Genomic DNA, 15,269 nt, shown 5'->3' with positions numbered 1-15,269 from the left:
GTGCAAAGGGGGCAGATCCACAGACAGAAGTTGGGGGGGCATGGTTCTGGTGCTGGGGTCCCTCACTGTGCTCCCTTTCCCTGGGCTTTGGATCACTAACCCTGCTTAGCGAGTAGGCTTCAGTGCTCCCCAAAAAGTGGGGTGTGACTCCTACAGGAACACAGAGGAACTTCATGGGGCACCTCAGGGCCCGAGCCAGCCCCCATGGGGGAGCAGCACTGACCCCACTCTGTCCCAGCTTTTCCTCAACCCACCCAGCCTGGCCTCTGGCTCGCAGCTCAGCCTTGGCCCCTTCACCCTTGTCTGCACCCCTCTCCACAAGCAAGCAACAGCCCCACTCCCAGCCCGTTTTCGACTTGGCTTCTGAGGGGCCACAAGCCATGGATAAGAGGCACAGTGTGTAATGTTTGGGACCACTGGTTTAGGATAATTCTCAGTCACTTCTATAGCAGTCAAATAAAGCTATTCCTCACTCACCTACCCCTCCATCAGACCGACTAGGTATGTTCTGCTGCCCTTCACTCATTCAGAAAGGATAATAACATTTCATCCACTCAGTGCTAAAGTATTGTAACCCGCCACCAGCCAAAACTGGTCATTTTGGGAAGCAGCCCCATCATGCTGCATAGCTAGCAGAGTAGGTGTGTCTTGCAAACATGTCTATTCCTGAAGTCTTTCCCACAGCTGGTCACTAGGTGTGAGGGGGAGCTCATTCAGCCCCTGCTTCTGCTTAGTATTAAAAACTCCTTAGTGTCCCTATCCTGCCAGCCTTAGATTTCTCCTACTGTCCTTTTTTTAACAGTCAGTGAGGTGGCTGAGAGTTAAGTGATGGACTGCTATGCATTGCTCTGCATGCATGGGCTTGAATCCCATCCTTATTGGATGCTTTTAGTTCTCACCCCTCCTTACAGACAACCCATCTCCCCTTGGGCAATGACGATCAAACAATAATGCTTCTTGCAAACAAACCTTCTCAGAATCTCAGACAACCCTCTCTCCTCCCTCCCCGGCTTTAAATAAAATGTTAAATCTCAGATTCTAAAAAAGAAATTCTCTATTCTGTATTTTTTATTTTTATCTCAAAAGTAACAGCCTCATAATCTCCCCCAAACACCCTGGGACCTCCTCAAATTATAAAAATACCCCATTTCTCAGCAAGGCCACGAAGTGACCCACAGCTAGAATGTCTAGGCAAGCTGTCCTGAAGAAGGCAACTTCAAACTTTCTCCCTGCTTCGCTTGGCAAGGTCTGACTGGGAAAAGAAAATTCCTTAACTGAAAATTTCGGCTGAAAAACCAATACTAGTCTGTTTGAGGATTTGATTTGAATGTATTCTTGTTATTCTCTCTGATTTTCTCATTTCAGTCTTTGTCCCCAGACGTGTTTCCAGCTGTTGAGTTGTGGGGAGAGAGGCCAATTCATAATGTCTCTACTTCCCTTTCATAGTTCTTCCAACTTGATAGGAAGTACCTTTGCTACGACATAGTCAAGCATGTCCATTGTCTCTGTGCTATCTCGGCGAAGTCTGCATTGTACATGGTTCCTGGAATAGTCCTTGGGAGTGTGGATACCTTCAATGGGCCAGCAGCAAGTCTGCTCCTCCATTTTTGCACCTGAAAGGCTGGTGGGGGCATTCCCAACCTCATACATGTTCTGTAATGCACACAGAGCAAACTTCAACTTCTGAAACCAACGTGAGCACATAGAATGCAAGAAGACATTAATGTTCAATAGATGAACAGTTCAAGGTTTTAAAATGATACCTCACCAGGCAGACTTTGTTCAAATGATCGCACTATGTGAGAGTGGTGAATATGGGGCTTGCAGGTGCTGCTTTGAGCACGGCTTGCCACTCCTGGGCTTCCATTGCAATGAATGTACCTTAGAGTCCATCTCTCCTGGGATAAAGATGGCAAGATGGCTGGCCTGGGTCATCTGACTTGGGCTCATTATGCTAAGGCTGAGAGCTAAAAATGTGTGCAGATATTTGTGTTCACACTGAGCCTGGGTTCAGAAACCCTCACCCTCGTGGGGTCTCAGAGGTTGGGCTCAAGTCCATATGTCTGCACTGTCATTTTATAGTCTTGCAGCCCAGCCCCAAAGCCTGAGTCAGCTGACCCGGGCTTTGAGACAGGTGCCCTGGGTGTGTTAATCACAGTGTAGACTAATGTTAGGGTACGTCTCCAGTGCAATGATACATCCAGGGCAGGCGCTGTTGTGGAGTAATCAGGTAATGGTGTCTGATGTTTTCCTGTCTAGCCGGCTTGCTGCCTAGAACGAACACTCCTTGAGTGGGGTGATCCACAGGGAGTAGCTCAAACCTCCAAAGTGCCTGGCCAGGGGCAGGACATTAGCACAGCAAGGGAGGGGTGTGGCAGTGACATCACAAAGGCCTTTTGCAGGACCTCAGACCATAGTTCAAAGGTGGTGGGGAGGTGGTGACCTCACAGAGAGATGCTGATGTCAGCCAGGCAGGACAGGGGCGAGGGACCGGGGAAACCTCAGAGACCCCTGTGGCTTTGCTTCAGCAAGTCTCCTTCTCCAGGTCTCTCTTTGAGGACTGAGAGAGTACTCCGGTTCACATACATGAGCACCAGGAGGAACCTCTTTCGAGTTTTCTCCTTCCCTTTTCCTGATTTTACTAGAAAACAGCTGTCCCTGTTTAGAAGGTAACAGCATCCTTGAGGGAAGGGATGTCCTGGGCGTGTCACAGTTCAGATGCCAGTGCCCCCCCCCGCCCACACACACTCTAAGGAAGCTCTCGCCGCCCTGCTCTGTGTTCGCAGTGCGGAATAGAGCAGCATCCATGGCAGTGATTTGCTCCTGGCTGCCGGAGCAGAGCAGCAGGCTCAGCTGTCAGAACTTCCCAGAGCAATGAAAGGGGAGGGGCTCATGGCTCTGTAGCAGGAAAGCAGGGCAGGGGAGTTCACGACGGGCATTGTGGGATACTGGAGAAGGCCAGTAATGGTAGTATAATGAACAGAAGCACCTACTCTGTCACTTTAAGTTTGCTGCAAAAAGCTCTAGGCCTGTCATCGAAGTTGTTTTATCTTGTCAGCAAAACAGGGCAGCTTTGTCACTGTGTGCACAGTCACAAACTGTCAGCCGAGGTAGCATTGTGTGTTTTTCACACACCTGAGCAATATAATTGTGCTGAAACAACTTTGTAGTGCAGACCTGGCCAAAGATTCACTCACACACAACTTGTAAGGAAAACGTCACCTGCTCCTTTGCTTTGCAGAATCCAAACACAAGCAAAGCTTGTCAGGAACTGGTGGCGATGGCAGGGAGTCAGGTGTGAGCAGACACTGTATTTTAGTCATCCACAGGTGCCATGGCTTAGCTGGCTAAAGCATCTGTTTCATAAACAAGAGATCCTGGGTTCAACTCCCAGCTGTGCCCTGTTGATTGGTTGTTGGGGTACCTGCTATTGGCTACTGTCAGAAGACAAGATTCAGACCTAGATGGGCCTTTGGTCTAGCCCAGTGTGGTTTTTCTTTTGGTTTAAATAACACTCACAGGCACTGATAACAGAGTTACTGAAAGTTTGGGAGTGAGGCGCGGGTAGGTCAGTGGTCCAGTCCCCACACAGATGACCCACTCCCTCTGGGACAGGGGCAGGTCTGAGCTCTTACCTGAATGCTCATTGTGGCAGCCAGAATCTGTGAGCAGCTTGTTTAGTCCTGCTTTGTGCATCGTGTGTGAGAATGAAAATCCTAAACTGCCCTTTGAAATAATGAATGCAGCTGGATGCGTTCTTGTTCCTTCCCCAAAGCAGACAGACCAATGGAGAAATGCCGTCGAGTCCAAGGTAATACTCCTCTGCCATTTGACCTTTTTTGCTTGCTAAACTCCTTCTTATCTGCCTGGCCCAGGCTGTCCTCTGCCTCAGCTGCTGCTCCCGGCCTGCTCTAGAGTCAAACATGCAGGGCCCCCAGGATAACTGAGGCTGGGAGAGGGCAGCAGCCTGGGTTGGGCTGGGAAGATGCTGGGAGTTCTCGTTCCCTGAGAACTGGCCTGGCTCCCTTCTCAACAGCAACAAATCAATTCCACGTCCCCTCCCCAGAAAAATCAGCCTGGAGCCAAGAGCAGCAGGGGACGATTCCCTCTAGTTCCCCACCGAGGCAGGAGAGAACCCAGGGTGTTTCTAGCAGAGCTTATGGAACTGAGGTGGGGAAACCAGCCTTTAATAACAGGCAGTTCCAGTTTAAGCTAAGTGTTTTTAACAATTTCTACAACATTAAAAAACCCTTCAGTCCTAGTGCCACCATCCATAAAATTGCTTCTGTCTTATAGGTTCCTAAGTGCACAACTAAACATCTCTTCAAATCCAAGGGAGTGGAGATCAGTCAATGTTCAGAGTCATCCCACATAAAAGAACCACGTTGTAGTACATACTGGCCCCATCATGTGGCCATGGCCTTTTCCTCCTCTCTGCTAAAAGTTTTAGTATTTTGCACAGAAACTTTCTTCCCTCAGGAGAGACCTGGGAACCAGGGATGCCAGCCAGACAAACATCTTTAAGAGGAGGCGCCATCTGTCAAAAAATGATCTCCCTCCTTCAGTTCAGTGACACTCTGAAATGTTACTTATCAGGGCAGAGCCGGAGGATTGAAAGCAGCTACATCAAACCCCTGTGTAGCTAAAGAGAATGAACACAAACACTCCCTTGTATCTGAAGAGATGTTTAGTTTTACCCTTGGTAAAGTACAAGACTAAAGGGAAAGGCGGTGGTGTTAGATATAAAGAGTGAAACACGAGACAATCACCATAGTTATGCCCATAGTGACTGCAAATTATTTCTAAATTCTTCTTATTATCATCAGTGTATTATTTTCTCTGGACTACATTGACTATATCTTGACCAAGAAATTTGGATCTTGATAAAATAATCGACTACCCCTGGTTAAGGCAATGGACTTGATACCCACTCGGGTGTCCCTACACAGATTCAAGTACTAACAACAGTGGCTGCCTTTTAGCCATAGCTTTTAATCAGGGCAATAAATTGATATGAACTCCTGTAAAATCATTTCCCAGCTCGAGTCCTTCACCCACATTCGTTAGGGCATTGGGCCACCATTTGAACATTTCATTTCCCTCCTCTATTTCACACAGAGACAGAATTTCCTTTGCACAGATCCATGAACAGCAAAACCTCCCCGTGTCTCTGGTCTGAGCCAGGGCATTCAATTGCAGTGAACCCTTCTCTCCTGCAATGGTGATGGGCAGATAGAGGGGATGTGGCCACCTTCACCTCTGACAGGGAGATATTGGCTCAGTTCTTTCTTTCTGCTGCTTTTGTTAGTCCAGGAAACACCAGGAATGGAATGCAAGGCTGAGCTCAGACATCAATCCCCTGAAACATTTCAGTGCCCTGGAGAAATCCTGCCCCCGGCTATTGGAATGATATGGTGGAGATTCGAATAGGAAAGGGACTGTCTGAAGTGTCAGTGTGGGGAATGAACAACAATCTATAGCAATGTTGTTAGCCACAAACACACTCTCATCGTGCTCCAGCTGGAAGGGAAATGGGCAGGAACTCTTGCTGTTCACCATGGACACACTTACGCTAATGCACAGCTGTGAGTGTGCTGGGGGAGCTGGTCTGAGCTATTTGAAGTGACAAGTCTGTGAGAACAGAATCACTGTGTAGTGCAGCAGCTGTCCCTCAAGTAGTTGTGGCTGAGTGGTTAAGGTGATGGACTAGAAACCCATTGGGGTCTCCCCATGTGTTATACCAATAAAAACTAGCAGGATCTTATTAAAGGGGACAAGACATTTGTCTCTCTCTCTGTATATATAAATATATCTCCATTCACACAATATATATATATATCCATTCACACAATCATTCATACAAGTTCTGTGTAGATATTATAGTTACCAGCCTAAAGTTGCTTGTGACAGAATACTGGCCAGGTACCCTGCACACAAGAGTGGAGCCGAGTCCGGGTCAGGTGCACCTGATGCTCCTGGAGGCTGGCAGCAGAACCATAGACTCAAAGTCCTCAGTCTTCAGAGTCCAGCTTTATAGGGATTTTTCCCTATGTTAGTTCATGGGAGTTGCTTCATTCTGCTGTTGTTAAATCAATCAGCAGCACCAAAGTTACACGTTCCTGGAGCTCCATGAGTTCTGTGGTGTTGGAATCTCCCTGCTCGCGTTTTAAGTGAACAAAAGATGGGTGCTGGCATTCTGAGACAGTAATGGTGAACCTCAAAATCCTGCCCTGGGGCCAGACAGGTAAGCAACAGCACCCACAACCTCTACCATGACAGCATCCCTCTGGCAACAACTCACTGACTCAATAGCTGGGGTGAAATCCTCATTTCTTTGTTGTTCTGTCACTGTAGTCCCCACTTTCCTATTGCTTGTCTGTATAATCTCTGTCTGTTCTGTGCTGTTCTATCTGCTGTATAATATTTGTTTGGGTGTAAACCAATTAAGGTGGTGGGTATAATTGTTAGATAAACATGTTACAGTATGTTAGGATTGGTTAGTTACATTTCAGTAAATGATTGGCTAAGGTATAACTAAGCAGAACTCAGTTTTACTATGTAGTTGCAGTCAATCAGGAAGTAAAGGGGGAATGGGAATGGGGGGTAGGGGAACTGGAATTATGTTTTGCTAAGGGGGAATAGGAACAAGGACACAGACAAGCCTCTCTGGTGTCAGAGCTGGGAAGGGGATAGAGAGGAAGGAAACTGGAATCTTTGCTTGCTGGAAGTTTACCCCAAAAAACATTGAATTGTTTGCACCTTTGAACTTTGTATTGCTGCTCTCTGGTCATGCAAGAAGGACCAGGGAATGGGAGGTGATGAGATAACTTCTAATAATACTTTTAGGGTGTGAAAAACCCCAGAGCAGTATAATTAAGCTGACCTAAGCCATGGTTAGATAGTGCTAAATGAAAGGAAAGATTGTTCTGTGCAAAGCTATTACAGGGATGGAAACCCCTCCCCTCACTGTAGCAACTGTCTACTCCACAGTGCTCAGCAGTATTTTAAGTGTAGACAGCCTCAGAAGAGAGCAGATCTGCCATGGATGCTCAGGGACGTAAGACAGCAGCAATGACAATACACTAATGCTTCCATATGCAGGATTGAAACCTGAGGGAAACCATAATGGATTTCTAGTTTCACCTTAACCACTCGCACAACTACTCACATCAGCTGCTGCACTACACAATGTTCTGTTCTCACAGAATTTCACTTCAAATGTGCTCAGACCAGCTCCCCAGCACACTCCACGGCTGTGCATTATGTAAGTGTGTCCATGGTCGAACAGGCAGATTCCTGCCCATTTCCCTTCCGCTGGAGCGCGATGAGAGTGTGTTGTGGCTAACGACATTGCTATAGATTGTTGTTCATTCCCCACACTGACAATTCAGACAGTCCCTTTTCTATTCAAATCTCTACCATATCATCCAATAGCGGGCAGGATTTCTCTGGGGCACTGAAATTTTTCAGGGGTTGTGGCATGATCAGCTCTGCATTCCATCCCTGATGTTTCATGGACTAACACAGCAACAGAAAGAAGAAGCCTAGCCAATATCTCCCTGGCAAGGATGCAGGTGACCAGTCCCCCACTGTCTGCCGTTGCCATTGCAGGAGAGAAGGTTCACTGGAATCGATCCTGGCTCAGACAAGAGACACAGGGAGGTTTTGCTGTTCATGGATTCTGTGCAAAGGAAATTTGTATCTCTGTGTGAATTGAGGCGGGAAATGAACGTCCACATGGTGGCCCAGTGCCTTAAGGAATGTGGGTGAAGGATTCTGCTGAGAAATGATTTACAGGAATTTCATCAATGTTTGCCTGATTAAAACCCATGGCTGTAAGGCAGCCATTGTTGTTAGTACTTGAACCTGCATGGAGACACCCGAAGTGCAGTGATGGGCTGGAGCTGGTTCCCAAGAACCGGTCTAAAATTAGACCTCCTTGGAGAACTGGTTGTTAAAGGGCCAGGGGTGGACAAAGAACTCCAGTCGTGGGACGGACCATCCTGTTGTGCCAGGATCGCCAGCTGGGGAGGCTGAGGCTTCCGGGCCCCTCCTCCGCTTCCCCCCAGCTGCAGCATGGCCAGCTGCCGGGCACCAACTGGGCAGTCAGCTGAGCTCGAGAGTCATCCTTGCTGCCCGCTTTTTGAGAGGCCTGGAAGTGGTGTGTGGGGATGTCCTGCCTTGCAAACTCCAGGCTGGGCAGAGAGGAGGAGGGGCAGTTGGCAATTGGCCCCGGCCCTGCAGCGGCCCTGGACCCACAAGGATGTCTCTCCCGGCCCTCCCTTGCTTCCCCCACCCCAAAGAGCTGCAGAGAGCCAGCAGCTGGGGCAGCTCAGCAGTGGTATTACCTTGTGACACAACGGCATGTCTCCATTGGTCTGTCTGCTTTGGGGCAGGACCAATAAACGTCCTGCTCGTAAATTATTATTTCAAAGGCAGTTGGGATTTTCATCTCGCACACGGTGCAACAAGCAGGGATCACCTTTGCATAACTAAACAAGCTGCTCACAGATTCTTGGCAGCCACATGTCCTTTGGGTTGAGAGCTCAGACCTGCCCCTGTCCAGAGGAAGAGGGTCATCTGTGTGGGGACTGGACCACTGACCTACCTGCCCTAATTCCAAACTTTCAGTAACTCTTTATCAGTGCTGTGATTGTAATTTACGCCATAAGAAAAAACCACCTTGGACTAGCCAAAGACCCATCTAGGCCTATAGATTCTTGTCTTCTACAGTACCAAAACAAGTGCCCCAACAACCAGTCAACAAGCACCACTAGGAGTTGAACCGCAGGATCTCTGTTTACAAAAAGATGCTTTAGCCAGCTAAGCCATGGTGCCTGTGGGTGCTAAAAACCCAGTGTCTGCCAAAACCCAGTGTCTGCCCAACCTGACCCCTTGCCATCGAACATCAGAAACCTGACACTTGTTTGGTGTGGATTATGCAAAGCAGAGGAGGTTTGAAGTGAATCTTTGGCTAGGTCTGCACTAACAAAGTTGTTTCAGCGAATTATATTGCTCAAGGTGTTGTAAAAAACACACAACCGCTACGCTCAGTCGCACTTGTGGGCTGGTTACACACTGCAATTGCCACGTCTGGCTGACAAACTGCCCTGTTTTGCTACAAAATAAAACAAATTCGATGCAGAGGCTAGAGCTTTTTGCAGCAAACTTAAATGACAGAGTAGACGCTGCTAGTAGTAATAGCCTCGATAGCATTTCATCACCAGACAAATTTTGACAGTGTTTCCCCCCTTTGGGGCTTATGTCCCCCTCCCAACCCGCCGTTCTGTTGGCGCCGTCGGCCATTTTGAAAAAATGGTTGTGTGTGTGTTTTGACTAGGGGAAGGTTCGTACTTGGTGCTTTGTTGACATGAAGAGAAAAGGTTGAAGAAGAGTCTGAGGAGATTTAGAGGAAAAAGGGAAATTGGAAAGAAGTTTTTTCTTTTTCAAATGTTATTTAGTTTGAAAGAAAGATTAGGGGAACTGTCGTGTACGTTGGATCGCTTGTGACATGAAAGAAGAGTGTACAGAGCAAATTTGAAAGCATTAGAAAGACAGAACTTAAAATGGGTAGGTTTAAAAGAACCCGTTTATAAGCCCACGGCCAAAGGACTATAAAGGGATACTAGGTTAAAAGAAAAAAATAAGCAGCTTTGGTTTGTTTTACTGAACACATCCTACCCCTACCACTGCCGTAGTGAAATGAAGCTGTTCTGGGGCGTGTGGCTAGATAAGCTAGGCCCTCCTTTGCTTGGACCAATGAGAGAGGTATTTACCTTAGGTCACAAACACTTTTTTGGGCGGACCAATAGAGAATTGGTATTTACAGTTAGGCACCAACGCAGTTGTTAAACCAATTCTAACAGCCCAAGCTTTTAAACAAGAACCATGTCCATGTACTCAACGCCATACAGAAGCAAGAAGCTGGAATCGCCTCGTGCACCAGTGCCGTGTTCAGAAAGAAGACCCTTTATTATTTTTACCAATGAGAAGGATGGAGCTGCAGCCCTGAAACAGAGCCGAAATAAAGAGCCAGAGCCCTTTGTAAAAGAGAAAATAACCGAGTGGGAAAAAAATTGTGTCGAAATTGGAAAAAACCGAGTTGAAAGGCAGAGTAAAGCCCTGTTTTATAAAAAATTAAGAAAAATTACAAAATGTTTTATAAAGATCAATATTTTGTTTTTTATAGTAGAAATGGAAGAAGAGCTATATATGAGGACATGGTAACGCAGAACCGTGCCAAATAGCGATGTCGAGAACCGGGCAATAGACCCCAAGTCATGAAAAGATGCATATTTTATGTAAAAACAAGTAAAAGCAAAAAATTATCGTTTTTACGCTTTTAAAAGAAGTTATACAAACTTCTTTTTTTTTTTTTTGGACAGCTAACCAAGCGGGACTGTACAAGATGCAGCTCTAGGTGTGTGACAAATGGCAACATTTGCAAGAAACAAAAGCACATGAGGAGGTAAAGGCGGCTTAACTTATTTCAAAAAGAAAAGAATATATTTTAGGATGCACACTATTAAACATCACTAATACGTTTGCTTAAGATAGTTGCAAAAACTATGACGACGGAGCCCCGGCCGGCTCCTACTGTCCGATCATAGTTTTGCAACCTATTATTAGCCAAACGTATAGTGATGTTTTATAGTTGTCATACCTAAATATATTTCTTTTCTGTTTAAATAAGTAAGCCGCCTTACTCCTTCATGTGCGTCTGCAAATGGCATGTCACACACCAGAGCAATCGTACACCGAGCAAAAACAATCATTTTGACAATTTCTATATCATCCTTCACATTGAATGATTCTAATATCAACATGTAGGTCTCATGAAGCTACAATCAGGGCTCAGGAAAGCTGAACAGAAGCAAGCCTAATGGTGTAAGTTACTGGGAAAAATGTCAATGCAAGTCTACAGATGATATACAATATGAGACAAGGCAAAATGATTGTCAGTGTGAGCTTGAAAGGTTAACAACTTGTTGAACTTTTCTTAACTATTTTTAGAGTATTGAATATCTGTGAAAGTGAGGGCAATACTGGGAATCCCATGCTAAGGTTTCGAAAGAAAAACCAATTTTAGTATTAATGTTGTCAATTAAAGTTTGACTTCTCTGATGAGTAATGGGGAAGTTCCGTTGTTGATGAATCATGTGAAGCAGTGCAAAAAAGATGTTAGGTGGCAGGGAGAGGTCTTATGGCTGTTTTATTATGAAGTAACCATGAAGCTAACTTATTCTTATTAATTGGCTTATAACTTTACGATTGACAGTCTATCTTCAATAGTAATAGTTGACTAATTTAACCCATTTAGTTGTTCACCTTAGTAGTTTCGGCGTTTTTAATGTTTAAAGGTTTCCTAGCTGCTTGCTCCAGTACCTTTGATTGATAGCTACATTTCTACCAATATAAACACAATAGAATTATTGCGAAACTTCATTGCAGAAGCAGTGTGTAAAGCTCATAGAGGCCCACTCGAAAGGACTTTTTCTTTCATGGCCCCCCAAGTTTATGGGAAAGGATAGGATGTGCAAAGCATAGCTATATTCTGCGTACACATGAAGAAACTCAAATGGAAAAGTATCTTGTGGTTCTTCTTTCCCTTTAAAAGTTCAGTTCACTGTATGGGCAAACCCTTAAAAATCTCTATCACAGTATTCAACATAAAGCTAAAACAATTGTGTAGGGAAGCGTTTTTTTATTCTGCATATAAAAGCTGAAAGCCAATATTTTTTAATGAAAGAATGTTCTGAGCTATGTTAGTGGAGTTTCTGCATAGTTGTTTTTACTTTAAGTAATGATTTAGCTGCTAAGAAAAGTCACTCATGATTTCCCTCAGAGAGGAAAAAAAAGAAGAAGAAACCTAACTTTCTATTTAACTGATTGACGTGTGTTCTTTGGAAAGGTCTTTTCTATGCATATAACTGGGATTCTCTTTAGTGGAGGGATGGTAAACCACACTGGACAATTTTTGAAGAGAAGCTCTGTCCTGTGTTCTTTGAATCAGATAATTGAAGACTTCAAGAACAGTGAGTATTTTATTATTTCATAATTCAAGATTGCTAAACAAGAGTCACCGTCAGATGAGTAGCTCAAGATTAGTTATTTGTTTACCAACTTTTCCAGCTACTTGAAATTTAAGTTGAATATACGATTACCCTCAAAAAAACAAAAAAAAAAGCAACAAAAAAACCCCTAGAAAATATTTAAAAACTAAACTATGAGGCCTCTGTTAGAGCTTCTACCCTTCGCTGCTATGGGGGAAGAAGTTACTGGATTATGCTGCCATCTGTTTTTGTCTTGTCTTTGGTCTCGATTGTACGTTATTGTCATTTATGATAACTATTTCGAAATAGATTCTTTATTGCGATTTATTATTTGTTGTGTTAGGTATGTTTCATTGGCCCATAGACATTACCAAGTTGGTCATTATCAACGATTTGGCTAGGTTCCTTTGCCCACTTATTCCCTAAAGCTGGCTCAGCTTGGCCCAGTAGATGATTACATGCTAAGGGTGTCCTTGGAGCCCCTGTACAGGCGAAAGACTGGTGCACCATATTAGGTACCTAGGCAGTTCCTAGGGGTGCTGGGAGGATTTGGGTTGCCATTTTCTTCGGCAAAGCAAACCGGCAGCAGGATCTTCGCTGCCCTGGTCACGCTGCATTTAGGCATGAGGAGCTGGGGCAGGGGGCACGGGAAAAAAAAAAAAAAAAAAAAAAAAAAAAAAAAAAAAAAAAATGCCGCCTGAAGCAAATAAGGGAGGGTGCAGCACACAGGGGAACTTCCCTGCCCCAGCTCACCGTCCCGCTCCCCAAGCTACACCAGGCTGCTTCAGTTTCCCACCTTCCCGGCTTGTGGAGCCCAATCAGTAGCCCACCGCCAAGCCTGGGAGCTGGGAGAATGAGCAGCCACGGTGTTGCTTGGGAGCTCGTGCTCGTTGCGCGGAGCAGGGTGTGAACTGGCGGAGGGTGCCTCAGGGTGAAGAGCGGAGGGGGGCAAGCTGCTGCAGGAGGGGTGCGCTCAAGTGGAGGGGGGGGGAGCTGCCTGCAAGGGCACCTCAGGGCGGGGCGGGAGGCGCAAGGTTGGAAGTTTCGCCTGAGCGCGAACCATCCCTGTACCAGTCCTGGGTAAAGGAGATGCGTTCGTCAATAAGATATGTGACCATAATTCTCTATTGTCCATTGATGCCGCTGGCCCGCGAATTTCTCTTGGGAGCTGTTATCTTAATTTACAGCAGAGTCCTGGCCAATCCCAGTTTTCACAAATTGTGGCTTTTAAGCTACTTTTGCCACATCTTGGCCAGACTGGTAGCGAACTGCCCCCAAAGATTGTGACCATAAGACCACCTCCTAAGGACCAAAATTCATCATCTGAACCATAACTATACACATCACTCTGGCCTACTGTTTATTGGCCATCAATTCACAGGGCACACATTCTGAATTTTGAAGGTTTTGCAAGACCAAACTCCATGAGATGAGAGAGTAGTTGCATTCCTGATTTCTAAGAAGACTTGCCTATGCTGGGATATTAATTAAGGGGTCTGTTCATGAATGTGAACATATGTCTACTGGGAATTGACCGAGTCACGGACTCTGTATGTAGGCTATTCAAGCAGCCATTAGAGTAACTCATTACACACTAGGACATGTAGGAAACCATCATAGGAAACAAGTCACAGGAATCCTGCCTGTTTTCTTATATTATAACTGCTCATTATGTAGGTCAGTAGCTACTTTTCCTGCTTCCCCTCGCCATCTGCTATAAATGAGGAGACAAAAAACCTGCTTTTCCTGCCTTGAACCTTCAACACATGGATATTATTATTCTATTATGAGTGCAGTCTTACCTCCTGCAGCACAACAGATTTGTGGGTGTGAGTGCGCATGCGTGCACTGCCTGATGCTTCGGACTCCCAGATATGAATTGCAATGTATTTTCATCTAAAAGTAAAAAACCCCAAAAAAAAACACAAGGAAACTCTGACGTAATGTCTTATATAGGTATGCACTGCGCTTGCCAGATCCTTTTGGTTGTCATACATGAAAGATCGTTCAAGACCTCCTCCGAACCCACCCCCGCAAAAGTTTTCTATACTACTGAAAACCTGGTAATAAGACCTGTGATTACGTAATCATGTCACTGTGTGAAGCTAGAGCGAAAATAATTAGATGATCACTCAATAATGAAGCCGGTTGCTTAGACTTTGCACTCTCACTAAGTTTAAGAAATTATATATGTTTATTTCAGTGAAATTCAATGACTGAGTGGATATCCATTTATGTTCTAGATGCAGGTTACTTCCTATTATGCTCGTTTCCTCTCGGATTCTAAATCTTTGTTTGTCCTAAACTTTGGTTTTGAATTGTGTGATGTTAAGTTTTCTACAAGTTACATAGAACGTGAAGACAATATATTTTCAATAACTTTTGCAACTTTCTAGATTGACTTTGCTCACAGTGGATAGCTTTCCTTTCTTTTATCCAAAATTAAAAATATTTACTAGCTGACCATGTTAAATAAATTAAATTAAAGTCCTACTATTATGGTAAAAGCTCTAGAATAATTATTAAAATTAAAAATTGTCAAGCTATTCAAACTCCGTGTCATTGTTGACACATAATTCATTTTATGCCCTAATCTAAACCCCAACATCTCATTGTGCTTTGCCTGAAGAGGACTGATAGGGATGATTATTTTTTATGTTCAACATTAGGGGTCGCAATTTTTAAAGTTAGGCTGCTGAAAGCAAAATATGTTAATGGAGAGACTCGACCTAAAGGGTTGGGGGGGTTAAGGAACAGGGGTTGATCCTCGAACATCATCCCCATCCCCAATTAGGAAAACCATAAAACTCCTCTGCCCAGAGTATCGTACAGCGGTTGTGACTTCAGTAGTTGAAAGCAATGGTTTCTTGTTTAATAGTCATTTCTTTTCATACACCTAAAGAATTCCAGTGATTGTGCTAACTTCTGCATGTGGACGAACAGGAAACTATATGCGGTTTGTGCAGTACAGCACTATGATTCAGGCAAATACCAAGCTGGACTACTAGCATTTAGTCTTCATCTCTCGACTCTGGGTGGATGCAGGTCAAACTCCTACAAATGTAGGACACTGTGAATGATATATTGCGGTAAAAAGTTACTTACTATAAATTACATATTTATATTAGTGTTTGAACAATACAAGTAAAGTACCATTCTACCAGCCTTTACATGTATATGCGTAGCGACTGTGCTTAAAATATAAAATTATAACAT

General features: G+C 44.7%; 1 protein-coding gene across 1 annotated transcript in view; it reads left to right on the top strand.

Annotated features, from left to right (window-relative positions):
• Positions 1-15,269, top strand: part of LOC116823303 (uncharacterized) — a 703,657-nt gene that overhangs the window by 250,671 nt on the left and 437,717 nt on the right. The gene's annotated exons all lie outside the window — the stretch shown is intronic.

This window comes from Chelonoidis abingdonii, chromosome 11 (genome assembly GCF_003597395.2).
Source record: "Chelonoidis abingdonii isolate Lonesome George chromosome 11, CheloAbing_2.0, whole genome shotgun sequence".
Classification (NCBI taxonomy): domain Eukaryota; kingdom Metazoa; phylum Chordata; order Testudines; family Testudinidae; genus Chelonoidis; species Chelonoidis abingdonii.
The sequence above is the reverse complement of the archived record's forward strand: the minus strand, read 5'-3'. Positions and strand labels throughout refer to the sequence as shown.